General features: G+C 39.6%; 1 pseudogene; it reads left to right on the top strand.

The window, feature by feature from the left end:
* Positions 1-6,590, top strand: part of LOC102874839 — a 9,248-nt pseudogene extending 2,658 nt beyond the window's left edge.
* Positions 6,591-11,608: the final 5,018 nt, after the last annotated feature.

Genomic DNA, 11,608 nt, shown 5'->3' with positions numbered 1-11,608 from the left:
TGGATCTCAATGTTAAGAAAACAAAGATACTTATCACTGGACTGATAGGCAATATCATGATGAATGGAGAAGAGATTGAAACTGTCAACAGCTTCATTTTGTTTAGATCCTCAATTAACATCCTTGGTACCAGTAGTCAGGAAGTAAAGAGATGCATTGTACTGGGAAAGTCTGCAGTTAGGAAACTTTACAAATTATTGAGGAGTAATGATGTCAGTTTGAAGACTAAGGAGTTTCTGATTCAGACTATTACCTTTCTGATCACTTGCGATGCATTTGAGAGCTGGACAATGAATAGGGATGACAGAAAAAGAGTTGATGACTTTGAACTATGGTGTTAGGGAAGAGCACTGAACATGCCAAAAGACAGCCAAAAGAAAGAACAGATATGTCTTGGAGAGAGTGCATCCAAGTGCTTTTTGGAGGCAAGAATGATGGACATGTTGGGCATGTTGCTAGGAGGAGCTATTCCTTAGAGAAAGGCATGATGCTGGAAAAGGGTGGAGAGTTGGAGAAGGAGAGGAAGACCCTCAACGAGGTGTATTGACACAGTGATACTGCAATGGGCTCACTGTCAGGAAGTGTGAGGATGGTGCAAGATAGTACGGGGTTGTTTTGTTTTGTTTTTCATAGGATAGCTATGAATTTTACTTGACTCTGTGTCACCCAACAACAATAATTTAAAATAGGCATTTAATTACTACTAAATATAATTTTGCTAATTAAATTATCAAATACTATCACATTTTAATTGTTAATGTTGTGTGGATAGAGCAAGTTGGATTAACACCTGAGATAGTTGATGATAGTAAACATATAACCCAGTCATTGAATTGTCACTATTAACGAAGACATTGGTGTTGATAATTGTTGTACATAATAAATATAACTCCATATATACTCTAAACAAAGGCTATGTCGAATGAAACGTTTTCTTTACATTTTTCTTTTCTTCTCTTGCTCACTCTCGCTCTTCCTCTCCCTCTCTCCTTATCCCTCTCTCTCTGTCTATCATTTCTCTGCCTCTGCTTAAAAATAATCTGGTTTATTTACAAAGTTTGAGTCCATTATATTTAACAAAAGATCCTTCCTATCTCCTTCACCCCAGTCACCCATCAAGTTATGCAACCCTATGATTAACAACCCCCTCCCCTTTCCTCCCCAACTCCCCTTCCCCCTCCCCCCTCTATTTTCACCCTCCCTCGTGCCTTGTATCCTCATACTCATTGTACAATAATGATTTTATACAGTATTTGTCCTTGTGAGATTAAGTTCACTCAGCATAATGCTCTCAAGTCCCTCCCCAAGTTAGCTAGTAATTTAAAAGAAGCATTGCTCCTGTGTGCTACGTAATATCACATTGTATAAATGTACCATAACTTCTCAATCTGTTCATTTGTGGTTGTACACCTTCTTATACAGACACTATTTATTCTTCACAGATTTCTCATTCTCTTCATTTACTTCTCTTCTACTGTTAATGTTCTTATTTTCTGTGATCTCTTTCTTCTTTTATGTATAGTTCTCTCATTGTTGCTGTTCTTAGGTACCCTATAATTGAAAATGATTAATAGTGGTCTTATGAACAACAGATGTTAACCTTGTTAACTGTACTATCCTGATATCTCCATCATTCTCAAGCCCAATGTTGTTTCCATTGCATAAATCTATCCTCTTGAAGGTCTTGTTCTCATTGTCAGACCCTATACTTTTCCCCGCATAATGTATTTTTCTAAAGATTAACACTCTTAACAACATGCTTAAATATGTGAGTCAATGTTTCATGATCCTTACCTTTAAGTAACACTCTATCTTTTACTTTCTCTAAGACAAATTTGCTTGAATTTATAGTAGTCTGTTGTTATGTGCCATTGAATTAAGTGAGACTCCTAGCAACCCTATATATAACAGCTCTGAATCCTGCCCTATTCTGAGACAATGGTGTCATCTCTGACACACTTATCCTCATATTTCCAGTTAGTGTGTCTTATAGGGGGAATTTTCTTCTGTTGCCATGTCCCTCTACCCTTGAAAGCATGATGACCTTTTCCAAGGACTGGTCCCTTCTGTCAACATGCCCCAAAAATCTAGGGTGTATTTAATGTCCTTAACTAACAAAACAATAAAACAATCCAAAGACTCTAATATCCTTTATTTATTGTCTATTTAAAGCAATTAAAAAGACCATGGCTTTCAAGTCCATCTTAATTTTTAAGCTAGTTTCTTTGGTCTTTAATACTTTCAATAAGTCTTTGACATGGATTTCACCAGTATGTTTTTATCATGTGTGTTGATTGTGAATCCAAAGAAAAGGAAAACATTGAAAACTTCAGTCTTTTCTCCATTTATAATGATGTTGCCAACAGATCTGATGATGGAGATATTTTGATGTCTTCACATTAAGATGTACTGAAGGCTGTGATTTTTGATCTTCTGCAGTAAGTGCTTTGAATCTCCTTTCTTCAAGCAAAGTTCTTTCTTTTACATAATGATGGGTTGTGTTTTTTTTCCCCCACAGTTGTGGAGTTTATTAGTCAAAACGTTTGGGAAGTGAGGGAGGCAAAGATTATCACAAAATGAAGGTCTAGCTTTAGACAAGCAGTCCCAAGACAGTTGAATAAGGCACAATTCCTCAATTAATGAAAGTCCAGATTCAGTTCAGCAGCACAAGCCAAACTCTAGTTCCCTTAATCATGCATCAAACTATCTCAGAGCAGTTACAAGTTAGCTATTCCTTTACTCATCCAGAAGCAAAAGGATGCAGCCTTCAAGCACAGTTTACCTGATTTAAAACATTCAACACTCACTTGTTCTGTTCAGACAATTGTTTCTTGTCCTACGTGTGGATTTTGCATGGGCACACTTAAATATTCTGGGATTCCCATTTTTCTCTGTCATCTATAATTTATTATTACCAGAATTGATATCTATCCTACCATACCTTCTTTTGGGTCCAGCTTCATTTTCTGGCAGTGCCTGTCAAATATTAGGCCAGCCATTTCTTAATAATACCGAGTAATATGTTATTTGTTCGTGATATTAATGATATTTTTTAATCATTTAAGTACTATGTTGGATCACGTGTTTGTTTTTTTTGTGGTTTTTTGTTTTAAATGCGAACGAATGTAGATCTCTCCCACAATTGACTTGCTAACTTTGAAATTTCTTGGAAAGGACTGATAAGCACTTCTAAAGCAACAGCTGTTTCTTGATATGTCTCAGTTTGTTTTCCATCACTTCCTGGGCCTTTATTTTTTGACAATACTTTCAATGCAGTTCAGATTTCTTCTTTGCCACTGGTTCTTGATCATATGGTGGTACTTCTTGAAATGGTTCAGTATCAACCAATTCTTTCTGATGCACTGACTCTGTGTAGTCCTTCCCTCTTCCTTTGATGCCTCCTACACCTTTCAAGCTCTGGTGACTAGCACCATCATAAGGACTTGCACTTCATCCTAAAGGCACCAACTTTGAATCCACCTGGTTCTAAATGAAAGAAAGATTGAAACTCTGTGTCATGCAATTTGTTTGCTGTGTGAGAACTTACTGTGTGGTTAGCTCTGAATGGTTCCAATTCAACGTTACATAGCAACAACAAAATGCCGCATGGGAGCAAATACAAATGCATCATTCAAGATTTTTTTCATAGAATCCTTCAGCAGTGTATCTCAAGTCTTGAATCTGTTCTTTAGTTATTTCCACTTGAGAAATGCAAATTGTGTTCTTCCCTTTTGGTTTTCCAACTTCATCTCATTGCATGTTTCATTATAATGCTTTATTTTCTCCACTTGTGCTCCCCTTTAAAATCTATTTAACTTTCTCACTTTAGCATTCCTTCCCCTAGTTTCAACTTCTCTTTGTTCTAATGCAAATTTCTTTGGACATCCATTTTGATCTTTTCTTTCTGCCTTGTTTTTGCAATGATAATCTGTTCTCTTCATGGATAACATTCTGGATACTATCTCACAATTTGTCTGATCTTTGGTCATTAGTCGTATTTTGGTTCTTGTGGAGTTGTTTTTGTTTTTGTCACCTTTAATTTGAGCTTACATATGAGTAGTTGATGTTCCACAGTCAACATCTGATAATTATATTTTTAACTGCTTTATTTAAATGATTGCTTACCTCTCCAGAGTACTGAGAAGCAATGATCTCAGTCTAGAGACTAAGGTGCACTTGATCCAGGCCTTGGTCTTTGCACTTACTTGCTATGCTTCATAGAACTGAATAATGACTAAGGATGATAGAAGAATTGATGCCTTTTAGTTGTCGTGCTGGAGAAGAGTCTTGAACATACTTTGGACCAGCAAGAATAAAAAAGAAGTCTTGTCTCAGAGACAGTGAAACTAAGTTGCCCCTTGGAAGTTAGGATTTTGAAGCTCTTTTTCACATACTTTGGGCATGTGGCCAGGAGGGACTAGTCCTTGTAGAAGTACCAAGTGTACTGATTACAAATCCGAACGAGATGATGTCATTGACAGCTCCAATCTTTTCTCCAGCCATCATGATGTTGGCTGTTGGTCCAGTGGTGGGAATTTTAGTTTTCTTGTCATTGAGATGTAATCTGTATTGAAGGTCTTTGGTCTTCTACAGCGAGCACTTCAAGTCCTTCTCACTTTCAGAGAGCAATATGGCATCAGCAGAATGAATATTATTGATGAGCCCTCTTCCAATCTTAATTCTTCCTCAAGAATTCACATTTGGCCAGGTGGGCGCCCCCGTGGGGGGCGGTGTCAGGGGAACCCTAAGGGGGAGGGGAGGCCAGCTGGGCTAGGACGCCCACGCGAGGCTCCTGGAGGCACCCATGGGCGGCAAGAGTGGCTGTGACCCAAGGCTAGAGCAGCTCCTTCACACTGCGCCCCCCGGTGACCCTGCAGCGCTCGCCCACACCCAGCTCCACCTCCTCCTGGGCCAGCAACAGTGAGCTGGAGGCTAGCAGCGATGAAGACAGAAAGTTAAACCTCAGCTTAAGTGAGAGCTTTTTCATGGTGAAAGGAACTGCCTTCTTCTTACAACAGGGAAACAGCCCTCAAGGCTAGAGGAGTCTGCAGCATCCCCACAGGCAAGCAGGGGACTTACCCCAACACCTGCAAATCATAATCAACCTTCTGCGCTGTGAAGACAGGATCAAGCTGACGGTGCGTTTAGAGAGCGCCTGGACACACCATGTCCGGTACATGGTGGTGGACGTCAGGACACCGAAGAGAACATAGTGCTAGGAGTCGACTTTCTCCAGTAAGGAAAGTAAAAGCTGCACTATCGGGATGGTGCTCGGACTTCGGAGTGAAACAAAAATCCACCTGGATGGAGAGACGGTGGCTTCAGCATGAGTACCGCCAGGGGTGGGGTGGTGGGGTGGTGGTGGCTGCATGTCTTTAAGCCCGCGTCCGTCCAGGCCATGTGTCAGCTCTGCCGGTCCTTGACAAGGCCTGTGAGGTGGCATGGAGACACAACTATTTCTCCGGGGGCGTGGCCCTCATCTGGGCCACAGACTATGAAAGCTGCATCAGCTCAGAGCAGAACTGCATCAACGAGTGGAAGGCCATGCAGGACCTGGAGTCCACGCCGCCCGCCTTCCAGGCCCTGTACGTGGAAAAGCCAACAGAAGGGGAGAGGACCGAGCGCCTCATCAAAGCCAGGCTCCGCGGCATCATGATGACCCAGGATCTGGAGAATGTGACCTCCAAAGAGAAACGAAATGAGCTGAGCTGTAGAAGCAGATGAACTGTAACTTGAGAGAATTCAAGGAATTCATTGACAGCGAGATGCTCCTGATCCTGGGACAAATGGACAATTCCCTTATCTTCGACTACCTCTATCTGGGCTCTGAATGGAATGCATCCAACCTGGAGGAGCTGCAGGGCTCAGGCGTTGACTACATCTTGAATGTAACGAAAGAAATAGATAACTTTCCCCCCGTAACATCCGTGTCTACGATGAAGAGACCACAGACCTCCTCGCCCATTGGAACGAAGAGTATCATTTTATAAACAAAGCCAAGAGGAACCATTCCAAGTGCCTGGTCCATTGCAGAATGGGGGACAGCCGCTCAGCGTCCCCTGTCATCGCCTGCACCATCAAGGAGTTCGGCTGGCCGCTGGAGGTGACAGAAGAGCAGCATCGCACGGCCCAGCACCGGCTTCATGAGGCAGCTGTCTGAGTATGAAGGCGTCTTTGATGAAAGCAAACAACAAACTCTGGCAGGAGCAGCTTCCAGCCGGCCGGGGGAAACCCCGCAAACCCTGGGGACTTTTTGCCAGAGCCCCTGGATGGCTCCCTGGACGTCCAGCTGCCAGGCGTGGACGATGCTGCCCACCCCGGACTCCCAAATAGAAGGGCCTCAGGAGAGCCCACCTCCCCCTGCTATTTCCGCAGACTCTCCGACCCACTTCTGAATTCCCCAGACGAGGACACTGGCAGCCTGGTTCAGCTGGATGCCCTGGAGAGGGATGCTGGGTTGGAGGAAGCCCCCCAAGCCGGCCGAGCCATGTATGCCCACCCTGCAGCCTGTGGAAGGTTCCAGACTCTGCGAGCAGGAAGTGAAGAAAAACTGGACTTTGGGATCCCCAATGCCCAGCATGGCTCCCTGAAGAATTCACATTCTTCTTCATAGACTCCAGCTTCTTAAATAATTTGCTCAGCATATGGGTTGAATAGGTACAGATAAAGAATACAATCCTGACAAACATCTTTCAAAATGTTAAACCATATCCCCTTAGAGCAAGTGTTCTTGTGTGCTAGTGGTCCAGCTGCCTCTTGGTCTAGGTTTTGCACCAGTGCAATGAAGGTATCAGGGACTCTCAATTTTCTCAATGTTAGCCATGATTTGTTACAATCCATACAGTGAAATGACTTTGCACAGGCAATAAAACTCAAATAGAGATTCTTCTGGTATTCTTTGCTTTCAGATTGACTCCATCCAACATCAGTAATGATATCCCTGATCATAGTGGTTGTTACAAGTACTTAAATATTCGTCTTATTGTAAAGCGTTTCTTGTATGAGCAAAGAGAAGAGCGTCCTCTGCAAAACAATGCTTACCACAGTGATGTGTATGGAGTAAAACTTTTAACAATTAAGTAGCTGAATGTGGCAAAATTTTCTCATATGGCAAAACTCGAACTGAGGATAAATCATTGCAAGTATCTGTTTATAATGGGAACATTGAATAGATGAGAAATGAATCTTGGGAAATGACAATTTGTCAAAATTTAAGTAGCATGCATAATATTTACATTCAGCACATTAATGTATTGAGGTACTGACCACCTTTAATAAGACAATCATGGAATTTGCAGTACTAGTAATGACAAATTGAAGAGGGATGGTGTCACACTAAAAAAAAAAAATTATATGTCCTGAAGTATGTTCTTTCACTTGCCAGCAACTTTATTTGAAAATTATATTTCATTATAAATGTATCTTTCCATGGTCTTTTTTACAACTGAATAATTCATATGATTTTCTTTTTCACTTATTCACTCTTTCTAGTTCTTACTGTTAAATACGTTGTTCATCCTCCCGTGTTTAAATTCAAGAACATAATAAAGTAATTCACCCAGCTTAAATATGGTGTTCACTCAAACTGCGTGTTTTGTTAATATGTGTTTTTTGATGATTTGGATATGAAATTCTAGGACAATCATCTATCTCTATCATCATCATGGGAATTATTTTCATCTTATCTAAAAGACAGACCAATGACTGTCCCATTCCTTATTAGGACAATTAGCTAACTGGTGGAATATTTTATTGAAAATTGATGTACCAGAGCACGTTGAATTTGGTGAGGACAAATCAAGATTTCTGTATTCTAAGTTGTTAAATTAGAATATTGAACATCCAAATAGACCTGTCAAACATCTCTGCAGAGACATCACATATACATTTGAAGAAAGAGAAAACACATCAACTCTCTTACTAATTGCATTACTTCCTTCTCAAAGGTTTATCTTGTTGTTGTTGTTGTGCCATCAGATTGAAAGTCACCTGTAGCAGACCTTCCAGTGACCTAAGCTGACTCCCTGTGTTCAGAGGCAGTAAATTGAACAGTAAGAGACAATGGTCTCGCCTCCCATGGAGCAAATGGTAGATTCAAACAGTGGGCCTTTGAGATTTCAGTACAGTCTCTTATCAGTAGGCAACCAGGCTACAGTCTTACTTGACTCAATAGCTCCTAACAAGAGCAACAACTGCAAAAGCACATTGAAATCCTAACCTTTGGTTCCTGTGGATACGATTTCTTTTGGAAACGGGCTTTGAGGATGTTTTCAATTAACATGAAGTCATCCTGAAGAAGGTTGAGCCCTAATTCAATCAGCATAGTGTTAATATAAAAGTGCAAAAGCATCAGGGACATATGAAGGACAAGTATATAAAAATTAATCCACAAGCTAAGGAATAGATATAGAGTAGATATAGGAATAGATTCAGGGGCTCCCAGAATCTGGGTGAAATAAAAATGTTATCTTCCCTTAGAGACTAGGGAAAGAATATGTCCCAGCCAACACACTGATTTGGATTCCTAGCATCTATAATTTTGAGGTAATAAAATCCTCTTCTTCAAAGTCATTAGTTTATGACATCTTGTTTCAGAAGTCCTAGGCAACCAATGCAAACTCAGTAGTACACCAAATTGCAAAAGGAAAAGAAAAATGTTAAAATATGTATCAGATAAATAAGTATAAAAAATGTGGAGTCTGGCAGCACAACATCTCATGAAGAGTTTGAATTTCTATATTTAAATACAGTATTGTTAAATAAAAATCCATGGAAGGTTTTACTAAGCAAACTTCCATAGCATGAAGAAGCTAAATCAGTCATAAATCTTAATGAACCAAGATAATAGTGGTGTAATACATAAAGCAAAGCTCATAAGGTACAAAGATAAGGTTATAAAATCATCATAATAATGAGTCATTTTGATATAGAGCTTTCAGAGATGATTGATGAAGTAAATCTAATTGGAAAATAATTTAGAAGCTTTATATAATATGAACAACCAGCATGTGTAATACAATTTTCTAGGACTTAGACCTTGTGCAAAATTCCCATATTGCCAGTGCTTGAATGAGCACACACACACACACACACACACACACACACACACACACACACAGTTCAGAGGTATCGTGCATAGGATTGTTATGAGTCATATTGACTCGCCAGCCCATAATAACAACACTTCTTGGAGAAATATAAATTGCCCCAACATGTTTGGAAAAGAGTCCTGGAAATAGCACCTCCATTTTTAGGAGTCTAATAATATGCCTAAGACTTCATATAATACCAAAATAAAAATGAAATAATATGTGCAATGTATTATCATAATAACAATAAAAATTATAATGAATGTAAAAATCTAGGAGGAAAAGTTTTAAATGATACTGAATGCTGTATAGACCAAACTCGAACCAAAGTTGATGCCATCAAGTTCACTCAAACTCATAGCACTACAACACTGAGATGTTTAGGCTGTAAAATTTAACTGGAAGAGATTGTCTGTCATACTATGGAGCTGCTGGTGAAATTGAACTGTGGAGATTCATGGTCTGGTAGTTAAGGGTGCATCGTGCTACACACAATGTCAACAGAGCTTCTATTCAATGTCATACAATCATTATTATTTTTCATAAGATGGCATTTCATTTGAGATATTAACATGGAAAACATTAAGGGGATTTTCAGGAAAAAGTTCAGATCAAGATAGATCAATATGAATTAAACAAACATTGTTTTATATTTAAAAAAATCTGTAAATGCATGATTTGATGGCATGCTGATAAAAATACCCTTTTAAAAAGAGCGTTCTTGAAACTGTATCTACCTCATGAATTTGGTATTAGAAGTGGAGAGTAAAGTAATCTGGCTATAGGAAGCTCTGAGAGCCTAGTACAGTTCAAATTCACCAGCCACTCTGTAGGAGAAAGATGAGAAATCCCCCTCTGTGCAATTTAGTGCCTCTGAAAACTCACTGGAGGATCAGTTCTGACTCAACAGAACATAACATTAGTAATAAGATAAAGATGGCAGAGCCCCACACATCACATGCTTGCTGTAAAGAGACTACACAGTAAATATTTATTAATTGTTCAAATATAGACTAAAAGCTTATTTAGGAAAGAATCACACTATATTTGAGTCAGAGTCACTTGCTACTCATAGCAACAGCTCTGAATCCTGTTTTATCCTGAGCCGATCTTACTGTGTCTGACACACTTACCCTCATTAGCCTAGTTACTCTATCAATAAAACTCAGTCTTCCTCTCCTGCGTTGTCCCACCACTCTTCCAAGCATGATGTTCCTCTCTAAGAACTGGTGCCTCCTTAAACACACCCAAAATATGTCAGACGGAGGTTCAGAATCCTTGCCTCTAAGGAGCAGCCTGGTTTCACTCTCTCTAAGATAAACCTGTTCATTCTCCTAGTAATCCATGGTATATTCAGTACTACTCTTCTCCAGTTCCACAGTTCAAAGCATCAATTCTCTTATCATCCCTAGTCTTTGTTCATCTTTCTGATGTATAGCAAGCAATTGTAAAGATTATGGCCTGGATCCTGCACCTCTTAGTCTCCAGACTGACAATATTCCTCTTCAATACTCTGGAGCGGCCCATGACAGCAGATTTTCCCACTGCAATTAACTGTGCTAGGTGTTATGGAGTCAAATAGTACTCATAGCCACCTCATGAACAGTCATTCTAACACTGTACTGTTGCATGCCACCCTCACAATCCCTGATACACCTGGGTCCATTGCAACAGTTACTATGTCAGCCCACCTAGTCAAGAGTCTTCCTCTTGTTAGCTGCCCCTCCACCTTCCCAAACATGATGTTCCTTTTCAAGCAATATATCCAAAGTGTGAGGGAAAATATTTTATCAAATTTTACAGCCCAATATTCCCCAAATATGCAAATATGAGGCTTTAATGATAACTGAAGATTAGAATGCAAAAATTGGAAACAAAGAATAAGGAAGGGAAGTTGGAAAGTTCAGACATGGTGACAAAAATAAGACCAGAAATAGAATGATCATAATTTATACATTCAATGACTTATCCATTGCAAACACAATTTTTAAGAAAAATTTCTGTTAGTTAGTTTATTTACACAATTTGAACACATTGTTTTTAAAAACAAATTATTTCAATTTCACTCACTCTGCCCCATCAATTTGTACAACCCCATCCATGACTAATTCCTCCCTCCCCCTGCAGATCGGCATCCTTCTGCTTCCACCCTCTCCCATCCCTCTTGGATCATTATACTCATTCTACGATAATGGTTTTATAAATATTTATCTTTGTGGGACTGAATTATCTCACTCACCATAATGCTTTCCAGTCCCTTTCAAGTTAGGTAATAATTTACAAAATCATTGCTTCTGCTTCATAGTACTCCATTGTGTTAATGTACCATAATTTCTCAATCCATTCATTTGTAGTTGGACATATGGGCTGTTTCCATTTTCTTGTGATGGTAGATAATGCTGCTATGAACACTGGTGTTCATATCTCTGTATGTGTTTCACTTCTTGGGTATCAAAACTTTTTTTCAACAGAGTATAAAGGAATCTGAAGAAGTTGGCAAAAAATAAGGCCCTAGGAAT

Source organism: Elephantulus edwardii, unplaced genomic scaffold (genome assembly GCF_000299155.1).
Source record: "Elephantulus edwardii isolate Elephantulus edwardi_28Jun2011 unplaced genomic scaffold, EleEdw1.0 scaffold00392, whole genome shotgun sequence".
In the NCBI taxonomy this organism is placed as follows: Eukaryota; Metazoa; Chordata; class Mammalia; order Macroscelidea; family Macroscelididae; genus Elephantulus; species Elephantulus edwardii.
Note: the sequence above shows the minus strand (reverse complement) of the source record. Positions and strands in the feature narration are given on the sequence as shown.